Source organism: Thunnus maccoyii, chromosome 23 (genome assembly GCF_910596095.1).
Source record: "Thunnus maccoyii chromosome 23, fThuMac1.1, whole genome shotgun sequence".
Taxonomy (NCBI): Eukaryota; Metazoa; Chordata; class Actinopteri; order Scombriformes; family Scombridae; genus Thunnus; species Thunnus maccoyii.
The window spans coordinates 20,444,917-20,459,813 of NC_056555.1; the positions used below are offsets into that span (position 1 = coordinate 20,444,917).

A 14,897-nucleotide genomic window follows, 5' to 3' on the forward strand; every position below is an offset into this window, starting at 1 on the left:
ATAATTTCTGATGTTTTTTTTCCCATTAACAATTATAAAACATTAGAAATAAAACTATAAAAACTCAATATAGTGGACTTTTTTTTTTTTTTTCGCAGAGCGGTGTTGGGGTGGTGTGATGCAGGAATGGAAATCTACCTGCTCGTATCAAGCCTTTCGTCACACCGGGTTGTTGCCAAGATACATAGATCACTTTATATTAAATTCCTTCAACTAACCTGACACACAGCTGTAAATCAGAGCATGAAAGGAAAGTCAATCTGTTGCTGCGCTTTCCTCCGTCTCGTTTTCTTCTTCTCCATAACTTTAATGTCTTTTTGCCAATTTGCCAAAAAATGCCTGGACTCCCAAGCATCGGAGGTCACCGAGGGTGAAACCACTTAACAGTCTCCGTTTTTGCCTTTTTAATAGTTTTATTTTTGGCTTGATTATGGGTGGATTCCCTCTCTGACAGATGCTTTCATCCCTTACTTGTGTATAATTATATATAAATGATTCAGACTGAAATGTGCTTTCTTAATTTCCCAGCACTCCCCAAGGTGTTATTTACCCATGTGTCTGAAGTCCGATCAGAAAGGCTTCTCACCTCATTAAGACACAGGCTAAATGGGTTAAGGCCTGATGAACGTTTCCAGGGAGGAGAGTCCATATTTCCTAAACGCCGTATCTGCAGCTCGCAGTTTTTCCTGGGCAGACACTTTCTCTACTGACGTGGCGAACGAGAGAAAAATTCTGTAAGTTTCCTTCTCAAAACATTTAGATATTTACTTTTTTTTTTCCAGGCGGGTTGGCACCACGCCGCTTGAACGAAGAGTTATTGTGAAGATCTGATGTTTTGTGTCAGAGGCCTATACGTTACACGGTGAAGTTTTCCAGGGTCAGACTGATATTTAAGGATGATAATTGCTTTCTATGAAATATTAGGTGTCACTGAGTCAGCTGTACCTGAGTATATTCAGCGAATTTCATGATTTGTGTTTTTCTATCAAGGGATGATTCACAAGTTTCCTGATAACTACGACGTGACCCGGGACATTAGTCAGGTCAGATCTAAATGATATCTTTTCTTTTATTGAACTGAAACATGAAAGATAAAAAGGTCAATACAGGTATCATAAACAAAGGCAGCTGCCACATGTTACAAGAAGGTATAAATTATACTCAGTTAAAATGCAAAAGGTGTGAGTTTTGACACTAAGGACAATAAATAGAAAGATACTACTTGATCAATCCTTTTTTCCTCTACCACAGAGCCCCTCTAATGGCTCTGTGGTAAAAAGATGAAAAACACTTATTTAGTATGTCCCCTTATTGTTCTGTGCCATGGTAGTGTTTAGTCTCTTCACATATCTCCCCTCTGTCATTAAACCATGCGACAGTCACAAAAGTATGCTCACAGTTTACCACAGTTACCATGCTACTGGTAGTATAAGGGTCCTGTTCTTGTGCACCAGGTGTCTGGTCTGTGTTTCGCCATGTGTAAGTGGATCTGAGTGAATTTAATATGTATTGCAAGAGAAGGGCAAGAAAAAAAAGACGTATTGATACTCTTTTGCGACTACGGCTCCGCGTCGACCCCATTGTATGCATGTCTTTTCGGAGACATGCATACAATGTATGTATGATGTTCTGAGTGACGCAAACAGGAGGTGTAATGTCGTCTGTGGGTAAGCTGTTTGCTACACCTCATTCCTGTTAGTCTAATGTTGTTAACGTTGTGATGAATCTGTACCATGAAAAGTCATGCTGCATTATCTAAGAATAGTTCCAGTTTGCGCTGTTACCATGGACGCGCAGAAAAACAATCGTCTGTTATGTCTCTGAGAAGAAGAGGTGTAACTTCAAATGGTAATGTAAAAGAATTTTGGCTGGATTTGTGTTGTTATGTCAACATTTTTATTCTATTTTAGGATCTGTTTCATGCCTCATAGAAGTCATTTCAATAGGAAAGACTAGATGATTAAATATCAGGCTTCAGTATCCTCGCAGATCTGCAGTCGTGCTGATCGATCACCGTACTCGTCCTGGGACAGCAGCACCGAGAGGATTTAACTACTGTCCTGTTTAGCCGAGCTTGTCAGATAATTCCCACGGTCCATCCCTTCTGTCCTTTTGTTCCCTCTCATTTTCTCCTCCTCATATCTGTGACTGATGACACTCATGCCGCCCTTATCGTCAGGTCCAGGTTGTTTTTTTTTTTTTATTTTAATTAGGGGAGGCTGGGACACAATGGAGGTCTGTTGTTATCTGCGATGCCCACCTCTCCATGATTCCAGCTGTTTTTAAAAAGTCCTTCCCATCATCATCTAACCTGTTGTCTCTTCTCTTTCTCCAGAGAACCGTTCGGGGGTCCTGGTTCCCAGCGTCCTGGGCTCTCTCAGGAGACCAATACGGACTGATGGGCAGATAGATAGCATCACTGCTCTGCTGCAGAGGGGAGAGTGTTGGAGGGCAGGATGGGATGGGGGGGGGGGGGGTGGACTGGTGAGTTAATGAGACTAAATGAGGGCCAGAAAAAGGAGGGTAAAGGGGTGTGAAAAGGGTTTTGATGAGGGATAGTTAATAGTGTTTTTTTGGGAGGTTGGGGGGGGGGGGCTGACCGCTGAGTCCTCACATCAGTGGTAAGTGTTTACGCACACAGCCTGCAGAGGGCTCGCACTCTGACCCCTCATAAGTAACCTTGACACAGGATCAACATCAATGAGGCAATAATGGTCAGAGAGCATAAGCTACTCCCTGAGTGTGTCTGCAGGTTCCTGACAGACAAATTTAAGGCTTTTAAAAAGGACCTGTTGCAGAAAAACGGCCAATAACATCACTCATCATGAAGGCTGTAGCCATTAATGAGTGATAACAGAAGCCTTTGCCACTTTTATCTTATTTTACTTCAAATTTTGACCACTGTTAGCTTAGCTGAGCAATATCACAGTAATTGTGGCTGGCAACATGTGGTTGGTGTGACAGCGAAGGTAATAACGTCCCTCATTTTGGACTCTCTGTTCTATCCGACGTCAGCCGATCAAGACAGTTTGCAACTAGTCAGCGGCGCAAAGTTGAACTGTGTGAGTGAATCCACTAATTTCTCTATTACAAATACTTTTTTAATCAGAGTCAAGAGTATCTGATGATGGCCCAGTGATGATGAAGATGAAAAGACAAAAAAACCCATAAATCCCGTTTGAAGGTGACCGGCGTGTTTACAGACACGATGACGCCAGGAAGCAAACCACGTTTGGTATTTTGCGTCAAACTTTATCTCAGTTAATCTGACATTTATACATCCGGGGCTTTATTAGTCAACCCTGTCACCACGAAAAAACATCAAATTCTTTCTTATATCTGCACATAGCAACTACTGTCTGTTTATGGTTATGGGAGGTTAGTGGTTATGGTTGATAAAAAGGCAAACGTCATCTTCATCTTATTACAGATTTTTGAGTTTAGCACTTGCAGATTTCCTGTTGTGTGTGCGTGTCCGAGCGTCGAGAGAGTGACGGCGAGAAAGGTCACATTGCCGCGTCCTCTGTGGGCCGAGCGTCGCCTCACGGAGATAGAGAGCCGTGCATTAGATCGAAAGGACGCCGTAAGTGAGACGATAGCCTCTCTTGGGATATCACGAGCATCGCTGGTACATAAATAAGAGATTGAGAGATTCCTCTTATGTGTGACAGATGAAAGCCTCAGATCCCCGTTTCCTCAGCGTAAATAAGTAGGTCACCTCTACGAGTCATTAGCCTCATCAGTTTCCATTACATATTCATGGAGGGAAATGAGTTTACATGTGGATTGCCCCCCCCCCCCCCCCCCCTTCAGCAGTACACATGAAAGCTCGGGCATAGACGGGCATTCTCGTCGCGGGCTGATTGTGCATCTCCCCTGTGGTCCTGGTTTGTATCAGAGAGCATTCAGAGCTCCCAGAGGACTGCCTCCTTTGTCGGAGCTCGGAGGAGTTAAATCGTATATAAAACAAATTAATTGCCCCTGTTAGATCACTCAAGCACTCACCCAGGGGAACATGTGCTTATCACACACCCAGGACCGCACGCACACACATACACTCTCTGCTCTTAGCGTTCCTGTGCTTGCCAGCCTCTCAGCCCTCTGTAGAATTAGGATGGGGTGTATGGGAGGGAGGGGAGGGTGAGGTTACTCCTCTCCATCTGTTGGTCTCCTCAGAGTCCTGACTCCTGCTTTAATTACGTACACCCATCCCTCCTCCGTCTCTACCTATCCCATCTCTGCACTCCATCTGTTCCACCCAAACCCAAATGTGTCTGATAGGGACCCCTCATGTTGTTTATGGGGCCAATCCGTGCGGCTCTTTAGAGCAGAGTACAGTGGTGTTGAGGTATTTTACAGCCTGGCAGGCCTGGTCTTCATTCAGCTTGATTCTCTACTGTAGAGGTCACTCTGATTGCAACCTTTATGGCTAACGCTAACGGCTGTCACGGCAGACAGCACAGCAGGCCTGCTGACTGCGGTTTACGGCCCTAAGTGTGTGTTTGTGTTTAAGTGTGTGTGTGTGTGTGGACCGGTTCTGGGGAGGCTGTTGAGGCGTTTATTGCCTCGTAAGAGTGTGTGTTTAACAGGATTAGACCGATATATTGTGTGTTAGTAGGAGGAGAAGCAGAGCTGAATGTAAAAATATACATTATTACAGTTTTGAGGTACTTTTACTTGACTTGTGTATTTCCAGTCTTATAGTTTTATGCCACATTTCAAAGGGAAATGTTTTTTCTCCACTACTTTTATGTGATTGATAGAGTTTGTATCTTTCAGATAAACATCTTAGACGTTAAATATATTGCTGCTGTCAGGTGAAAAGTTTGTTTTTATGATCTAAAAGTTATTGGAAAAGGATGAAAAATTGTGGAGGCATGTCATTCAACTTACATAAAGCAAAGAATCACCTTCAAGTATAAATGACAGTATAATAAAGACAGACAGCTACAACTAGAGGTGGAAGAAGTATTTAGACCATTTACTTAAGTACAGATAGCAATAATGTAAAAAATAGTCCATAGAAGTAAGAATCCTGCATTCAAATGTCACTTAAGTAAAAATACAGCCGAATGTACACAAATACAACAAGTAAAAGTCATCATTATGCAGCAGAATGGCTTCTTTTAGTCTTTTTTATCATAATATATTATAATATTGATTATTATTACTAATGTATTTATATTGAAGCAGCATTATAATGTTGTAGCTTCAATTCAGAAGCTAGAATTCACAATTACACTTACTTTTTTGACAATGTTTCATACTTTATAAAGTGATGATATAGTGAGTTCAATATTAATCTGAAAAGTAACAGTCACAGTGAAGTCTAGCTGTCAAATAAATGTGAAGGAGTAAAAGTACAACATTTAAAGGACCGTTCTTCACAACTGGTACTTCACTTTTGCGCAATCAAAACTTTAAATACATTAATTTTACTGGTAACTGAGTTTTTTTTTTCTTTTACAACTTTTACTTCACTTCTTTTGTCACTGTGGATAATATATTTAAATTTTATTAATCAGATGTAGTGTTGTCAGTGTCTACTTGTGATATGAATATAAAGTTTATTTGATTACAAGTTTACTGTAGAAACAATCAATACTCCACCCGTTTTCAGTGTATTTTACCTTTTTTTTGTAATCAGGTGACATGTGAACATTGTTATTCGTTCAACATGACTAAATTGTTCCATCATAATCTAAAAAACTCTTTTGGACACTTTTCCACTATGACAAAAATACATTTCATCAAGATTTCAGGAAAAAAAAATTACAGGTATCAGCGATTTAAACCCCTCTTATAGTGTTTTAAGGGGAAGTGTGTACCACTGACACCTACCCCGAGTGCGCCTGTGTTGGCTGGATTTTTGGCAGTGTGTGTGTTGACTGTATTGAGTCTCATTTACCACCTCCTGTGTTTCTGTGTTGCTCTGCTCTGTCATCTGTCTCTGGGGTCGAGTGGACCTCCAGCAGCACAATAAAACCAAATTGGCTATTTGTTTTCTGTGGCTCTGGCTGAGCAGGGGGCCCTGACGCCAACTATCAGCCCATACAGAGCCATCAGTTCAGTCGGAGGGAGGCAAACACACACACACACACACAGTCATAATGTTAATTTAGCCCCTGTAGTTTTATTCCAGCTCTATTGTTTGGCAGACTGACTTATTGACCTGTTGCATCAGGCTACTGTACTGAGAAAAAAAACAAAAAAAAAAACAACTGATCCACATCCTTTATTTCAGGGATTTGGAGTTGTAGGAAAACCTCAGTCGTTTCTGGTAACTGGGTGAAAGGATGGGAATTAAATGTTATTGTGTGCTGAACTCTGTCTGGTGGTCAGAATAGCACACGTGTAGTTATGAGAAGTGTAGTTTATTCTTATTTTAAGACAGCAAATGTGACTTAAGTGCTGTACACTTTCAAGAAGGGCTCATAAAAATAGAAAATAAACATACAAATACAGAAATTAGATACAAATAAATTGGAAATAAAAAATCTTAAGTGATTGAAATGTGCCAACAATCAATAGCTACAATTAACAGCACCAATAACTAACATACAGATACAAAAAATACTTGTTTGCAGTTTTAATTTGAATTTTAAAATCTTTATTGATACAGTATATTTTGTTTAATACCTGGTTTAAATTATTGCCCTTGAATGCGTCTAAATGGGATTTACTTGCATCTTATTCACTACTGGACTTATTGTATACAGTCTAAAGTATTAAAATGCATATATAGTTTTTTAAATGTCACCTCTCATTCCAATAATTCTTTATCTGTTTTCTAACCTCTCTGTGCTGCTGTAACATGAATGAATTTGCCCTCGGGGATCAATAAAGTCTTATTTTATCTCATCTTGTTTATCTGGTTGTTTTTTTGTTTGTTTTTTTGCTATTCAGGGTAGCTGATTGGCTCACTGAAGTTGAAATGTTTGCATGTTAAGAAATTACTGATGCTGAATAAGCCTTTAATCTTTACTTCATGATTACTTTTAATTCTGTGGCTGATAAAAAAGTCTTTCAGTCACTTCAGAACTGTCACTTTTGTCTTAAACGTGGAATAAAGTGCGGGTGCTCACTATGGTCCGGCTGGTTGGGTCGGGGTAGTTTTGGTAGGAATGGTGAATGATGTTTGTTATATAAATACAATTTTTAGTTGATGATCGTCACTGTTTTTTAACTGGGACGAAGGATAAATAATAAATAATTGGTGGTGAAAGACAAAGAAAGAAAGAGTTGAAACAATAGAGGAGGGTCACCATGGGAGACCAGCCCGTCCCTTTTAGATGTCAATGAAGCCCAGGTTGACTGACCCGTAATGTCCACAAACAGAGCGACACCCTGGGCTGAGCCGAGCTGGTCAGGCTGGTCTTAGGCTCTTTAGGTAGAATGGGGAGGACTAGTGGCCCCCAGCAGGACTAAACAAACTCCCCAGCCAGAGCCTTTGCAATGCAAATGGATGTAAATACCTTAAACGTGTGTGTGTGTGTGTTGCTAGCTCCACTCTGAGTGGGGCCTGACCCCAGGGGGCTAACGTACCCCTGTAATCAGGCGACCCCAGAGCAGTGTGTGTGTGTGTGTGTGTGTGTGTGTGTGTGTTCCTGCTTGCCTAATAAGCTCATTTACCCCGGGGGCCATGAGTCAGTTTATCAAAGACATTCTTCTGTCTCACTCATCCATCTCTCTTTGAATCTTTGAGTGAGATGACAAAGAATTAACAAACAAAACAATAACAAATATAAAATGTAGGCTTCATACACTCGATTAAGCGACCAAACATGTCGTTGAACATGTGAACTCCAGAACGACACATAACTGGCGCCCCTATCGGCAGTAATCAGCCAGACAACATCATTTGTCTGTGCTTTCTAAAACCGTTACAAATCACTGTTAGAAACAACACTGTGGTTAAGGTCTGGATGGGTTTAAGCACAAAAACCACTCGGTAAGGGTTGGGAAAAGATCATGGTTTGGGTTAAAACGATCACTCTGTTGAGGTTTTGAGAAACGTGGTGTGAGTAAGTCAGGAGACCTTTGTTGTCCTTTTTAAAAACTTCTCTGACTTGCTTCCTCCGAATGAGGAACATTGTCGACATTTAGGGGCATCAAATGAGTGGAAAGCTTTCGTCTGGTTTGTTCTTTGAAGCCTTACTGGTCGGTCAGTTGTCGCCCAACCAAAACTGAATGGTGCCTTGACCCCCACTTGCCTTTTTGTCTTGAGGACTGGGAGGACTGGGAGGACTTTTGTCTGGACTGGAGGAACCATTGTTGCACTTTATTTTAGCGTGAGATCATTCTTCTAGGAGTGGTGGTATTACTGTTGGACTTTTTTGGGGGGGCTCCAATCTAAAATCTCACCTAAGGTACTAACACAATAGGTGTCGGCCCGGACCGACACCTATTGTGTTATTTTTCTTGGGTGGAAAGTCTCACTCATTGTGGTTGTACGTTGCTGATTTTCCAATCAGTATAGATGTCAACAAACCTGTTGATCAATACAACCAGTAAAAACCCTTGTCGACTGCAGAAACTTTTACAAGAACCCAGGAAACTTTTAAAAAGGCACTCAGGTATTTCATCTGTATTTCAACAGCAGGAACCTGGTACCAGTTTTGGTTCCTGGATCATACAATAGTTCCTGCCCAGACAGAAAGTTCCTGTTTCCAAGGTGGGACTTTCTGACGGCTGATGAACTATCAAGGTAGAGTACTGAACGTCGCTGATTGGTAAAACATGTACATTCAGACTGCAAGCAGGTTCAGGCTGGGGCGGGAATTTCTTTTAATGGTGTTGATGTTCTACGAGGCCAAATTCCTGATGGGTCTAAAAAACAGCGAGATAAAGAAAGGAAGTAGGTGGATGAAAGAAGGAAAGAGTGAGAGAAGCAGCTTTCCTTTCTGCACACGTCCTTTCCGACGTCCATGAAATGACATCACAGACCAAGCTGTCACTTTTTAATCTGTTATAGATCTAATCTGCTGCTTGCTCTTCACACTTTTTTTTTTTCCACACTTTCATGCAAACACAACCGTGCCCCTTTATCAGTTCTTTGAGTAGAATGTTGTCAAAAAGGCCCCACAAGCCATTCTGGATACAGCAGGCCATTAAAAGAGGGTAACAATTAGGAAACAATGTGAGGAACAGTAGCGGGTCGCAGGATTAGACGGGAGGTCAAATGTTAATGTCTCCTTTTCGCTGTTTTAAAGCCGGACACGTGGAGGAGGTGTGAGTGTGTGTTTCTTTGGGAGCAGGGGGGGTCCAAGAGGTGAAAGATGCTGCTCCGTGCAGACTAAAGCACACCACCATGCTTTAGTTAACGAAGATAAGGACAAAAACATAATAAAAAATGAAAACTGAGCTGAAAATATACTGGTTTGTGTCTTCAAAACCAACCAAAAAGTCTTATGTGGCTCTATTCTGTAAGTGCAAATGTAAAATTTCTATCAGAAATACACATAAAATTGTAATAATCCAGTAAAAGCAGCTGATTTCTTCTTCTGATTCATAACATTGTTTGATTACTATTTACAACATTTCTTCATTTCTTAAATCAGTGCTGTATCTAATTGGCAGTGATGAAATGTAAGGCATGCAAGAAAAAGTGTTGTAATGGCCACAAATATGAGCAGGATTAGGTACGAGCATCGTTTCTATGTCAAAAAAAAAAGGAGAAGAGATAATCAGTGACACTCCTCTAATTGTGCTTGGCAAGCTTCTACAATCTACGCCACAGAAGTGTGCCTCGAGTAAACGATATTTGCCGGCTGACAGCTTCTCTAATTACAGGTTTTCTGAGCCTTGCATGTTATGACGCTTAACGTTGCCTGACTGCTTTTAATACTTGGCTCTATGTATTTTTTTCTTTTTTTTTTCTCTTTAAATTTTATTATTTTTTTTTTTATCCCGGAGCAAATTTCTCTCCTCACAGAAGAAAACGAGCAGTTCCCCTCTGCCATCATTGTAAAGACCTGCTTACATACAGAAATTACCAGCATGTAATTGATAAGCAGGTGTGATATGTGGGTCCCACCCCGACTCACACACACACACACACACTCAGCTGTTTTCTCAGATGTAGAGGCAAAGTTGGCACAGCAAGTAGCAATTCCAGTTTTATTTTGCGAACTCCATGTCTTGCACTCTGTTATTATTTTTGATGTCTCCATGGTTTCATTTGCACGTTTTATTTTATGTCATTTCTTGTCTGTTTACTTTTATGTTTGTTCTCTTTGCATTTCAGCTTTGTGTTATTCCCTTTCTAAAGAGCAACTTAATACCCTAACTTTAGCTTTTTTCCTCTTGTAGTTTTTTTGCTTGTGATCCTTTAAAATGACATAATGTCTACTTGTGACCCCTGTTCACACCCCTGTTTTTTTTTATCTGAAGAAGTGACAGTATTCAGTATTTCACTGTAAAATTTAGAGAAAAGTCGGAAAATGTCAACATAATTGTTTTGTAACAGAAAATATGCATCTTCTTCAACACTTCAACATCTGGTGAGCCCACAAATCTTTATTGGGACCCTTTGAGGGGTCCTAACCCTTAGGTTGGAAACCACTAGTTTAGAATACATACTGTATTTGCTTGATATTTTTGGAAAAAGGCAAGAACCAAAGCAATAAACACTATAGACTGGTACCAGAATCAATTTATGGTACAATATAGTGACTGTACATATACTTTACTGAATAAAAAAGTGAATTTAGTGTTACGTTACTCTTTAAAGTCCAACATCTGTAAAACTTACTCTACTTTTGTATCTTCAGAACCATAAACCATCAGTGTAAATTTTACACTTTTGGCAAAATAACCTTTTTAGCTGTGGTTGAATTAAGTAAAAACATGCATCCAGAAACCAAACATAAAAGTATTCATTCTGAAGAGTATAGAGGTTTTGTCGCATGCTGAAACAAGGTTAGGATTGTTTTTTTCATGCTTTTAGATCAGTTAAAGTGTGCAAGACAAGAAAGAGGATGGGATACATGGAGGAAGAGAGGAAGTAAGAATGAAAGACTTGCAGAGATGCAAGGAAGGAAGGTCATTAAATGAAAGAAGGAATGGAAGAGAAGGAGGGCAAAAGAAGAAAAACAAGGCTGAAAAAAGTTATCTAGGACGCTTAAGATAAGGTCAAAATATCACTGTTGTTGAGCCATTTCCTGAAAAGTTGAATTCCTGAGGAGCTGACACATAATGATCTTATCTCATGCTGAAAGTGAAATCTTGAATCTAGGAGCAATTCATTTTCATAATACACGATTATTATTTCCTTCGGAGAACATACAGTTATTTTCTAGTCGGCCTCGGTGCTGTCCTATCATGACCCCTAGCTCGTGTTAATCGCTCCTCTCCCTGGAAGCACCAGCCCAGATAATTACTCTGAGAAACCCAGATCAAATGCAAACCCTTCAAACAAACAAGCTTTCCCATGCACCCAAGCGGCAACACATCCCTCCGGAGCTCCGCGTTCCCTCCCTTCACCCCGTCCGTCAGACCTCCATGGAACAAACTGTGGCCTCAAACGAGAAGCCTAAGAGCTTCCAACTTCCTTCCTTTTCCCTCCCCCCCCCCCCCCCCTCCATCTCTCTCTGTAATGAGCGTGATTATCAATCCAAACAATAGTTACAATAATTGCAGCATTAAAGGGTAGCCATCTCCCAGGCACTTCCTGTCTGGGGTTGACTGACATGCAAGCAGCTTCCTGCTTCCTCTCTGAGTGAGTGGGAGTACAGGAAAGGGCGGGGCCTTCCATGACTAATAACTCCGGCCGCTAGGAGCTAATGGGCTAACGAGGTTTAGTAATGTACCATGACATAATGAGATTATGTCACTCTATAATTATATAGCGTGAACGTTATAGAGGTTTGATGGGCTAGATATAGGGTAGGGCAGCAGAGTGAGGCCTTATCAGTTGGTATTGCTTTCAGGGAGTTCTTTTCGTATTTATTTCCTCGAATGCAACTATAATATTTCAGGCATAAGAGTTTATTTTCATGAGTGCATCGTGCATTATCTCATCTCACCACCATCTGAATTTGATGATGGAAAATTTGTTTTGATAGATGCTCATGGAAACTCTGCAGCCAACTGTATTTGTGCCTTTTGTTCATCATTTCTAAGAAAAGGGGTGTCAGCATAGTTTTACTTTGTGTCACTCTGGCAGAGGGCCGACCAGTTTTGGCATTTTCACGCAGTCAACCCGTGTCTCTAACCACCTGCACGCCCGCAAACTGGCTAAAGTTAACCTGGGCTATCATCAGCTATTATTACCCTGAGAACCAAAACAAAGGAGCCCGTCGCTGTCGCGCACACAGACACTTTCTCACACTTTCTGACATGTTTACACTCCAAACAGAGCCGGGCCCGAGCTGCTGAGAAAGACTCTCGTCAGCAGGCTGCCCTCATCGCTGAGCTGTCACACACGCACACGCATGCACGTACACGCACACGTTCACGCTTAACATGTTTTCCAGCTTTTCATTCTGAGGCTCAGGACACGTTATGTGCGAGCAGCATTGTGCATGTGGCAGGTCTGTCAGTGCACCACCCATGTCTGCAACTGTTTGTCTGTACAGTATGTATCTGCCTTGAGGTCAGGGCACTGCTGCTATGCGTGTCACACACACACACACACACACACCAGTCCATACTCCGCACTTTCTGTCATGATGTCATGGTGAGAGTATGGGGACATTAATCACGCTTGTGGCGTTTTGTCTCTGTCACAGTGCAGCACTTGGACCAGTATCAAGGAAGTGGTTATATGGTGTTTTTCTTTTAAAAGAATGGAGAACTAACTGCAGGAACTACACACAAGAGACAAGAATATGAAGATATTTGTTTACAGAAGGGGAGGTGTTAGTGTAAATTTGTGGTTAGGGGCCCCACCTGAGATATGGATAGATAGATAAGATAAGATAAGATAAGATAAGATAAGATAAACTTTGTTGTCATTGTGCTACTGTGCAAGACAACAAGATTACGATGTCATTCCCTGGTGTTAAAATGTATTAAAACAATCATAAAAACATACATAAAAGAAACATATTGCAGCTTAGGTTAATGTAAGTACAGGTTTTAATTATACTTCGCAGGAAAAAAGTAATACTGACTGAAATACACTTTAAATTAGGCTTTTAAGTGGTACTAAAAGGCATTAAACATGCTACATTTAGAATGTGGCTAAGGGTCATTATTTTTTAATTTATTTTCAGCATTAAAAATGTAAGAAGTCAGATGAAAATACTGTATACACATATATACACGGCTTCCAGAAATCCAGATGAAAATAAGATTTTAAAAACATAATTTGCAAAACATCTATTTCAAGTAACAAGGTAACTCTGGTCCTATTTTTGTCCTCACTGTCTGTATCTTGGAGAAGCTTCTATATTATAAAATATGATCGTCTTACAACAGGAAACAACAACTTTTGGTTACACTGGGATGTAAAATCTGTGTGCAGATCTGTTTAAATATTGAGTTTGTTTCTGTGAAAACTATAAGCACATAAAAGTACAGTCACACAGGTGAAATACACTAAAATATATGGACCGTTAACAGTTAAAACATTAAAAAAACAACCTTTTAAGTGTGACAATAAACGCTAATGTTTGACATGTAAATATATTTGTCACCACAGAGGCAGATTTGTGTGTATGGCTGCAGGTCACAGTCTGTCTACCTGCTTCTACATTCTTACCTCTATTCAAACAACCTGTCTGCATTCTGGCTCCTCACTGGAGTGTACAGAGTATCGCATCACATCTGATTACTGACTAATCTTGTTGTTCTTGGTCGGGGTTTCCTCATATGATCTGGATAGAGATAGCATGAGAGTTGATACGGCATCATGCTACCGTAACTCTAGTCACCCATTTACCCAGCTACAGTATGTCATACAGTAGGCCCCGGCCCTGCCCTCCATAACCCACACTCCTCCTCCTCCTCCTCCTCCTGCTGCTGCTGCTGCCCCCCCCCCCTTTTCTGTCCTCATTACCTGTTCTCCGTCCTTCGCCCCATGGTTCATTAGCGTCGTATTGTGCAGCCGTTGAGCAAGATGTGTCACTCTTGCGTCGTCACTGCCGGGTGACAAATAGCTTTTCTAACCGGAGAAACAATGCTCCGCAGACTTGTTTCTGTGACTCCGCTCGAGGGAATTTCTATGACAGCTATCATACAGGAAGAAACTCACATTAGGAGTTGATTATACTATTATTTTCCCAGTTTCTGCAGCTGTTTGCACTTCGCTCAGTGAGACTGACAGGTACACAGCGACACATGCCAAAATACGCAGTGCGGTTGGCACCGGTGTTGGAGGAGCCTTGTTTAATCACCTAATCCTGTAATTAGTTGGTTGTGATAGTTGTCTGGGGATGCTTGATTGCAATCACAATAGTGGACCTGCTGCGCTGTCGCTGCATAGCAATGTGGTGATGCAGAGGAAGGCCGCTCTGTTAGCTTTGCTTCCCTGCCATGTGAAGACATAGTCAGGCATGGGGTGCCTTTTCCCCCCTTACAGGAGTTGTAAATGTATCAGAGAGACACTATGAGTAATGGTGTGTGTTTGTGTGGAGGTAGGTGGGGTGGGGGGGGGATGTTATTCACACCTGCCAAGCACTGGTTGACCACCACTTCCTCTTCTACTACTACCAGAGTGAACCAGTGAATTCTGTGTGTATTTTGTATTGCTATTTGGAGTGAGCTTCAGTGTACTTTTTTTCACCCTGACTCGAGAGAGAAACTAGCTTTTTTTTTTTTTTTTAGGGTGTCATGAACCTTTAAGGTCGCCTGGTGATACTCAGCAACAATAAAGTTGAGCAAAAAAAAAAGTGTGAAATGGAATATTTTTCTGTTTTGTGTAGCACATCTGTTTGTGTGTCGCGTGGGCTGCT

At 41.1% G+C, this 14,897-nt stretch overlaps 2 long non-coding RNA genes across 3 annotated transcripts in view; one reads left to right on the plus strand and one right to left on the minus strand.

Moving 5' to 3' along the window:
* Window positions 1-14,897, minus strand: part of LOC121890660 — a 243,482-nt gene that overhangs the window by 61,780 nt on the left and 166,805 nt on the right. The gene's annotated exons all lie outside the window — the stretch shown is intronic.
* Window positions 144-2,434, plus strand: LOC121890661. The gene is made up of 3 exons (XR_006093875.1): window positions 144-734; window positions 991-1,043; window positions 2,336-2,434. It is a non-coding gene; the product is annotated as an uncharacterized LOC121890661 (long non-coding RNA).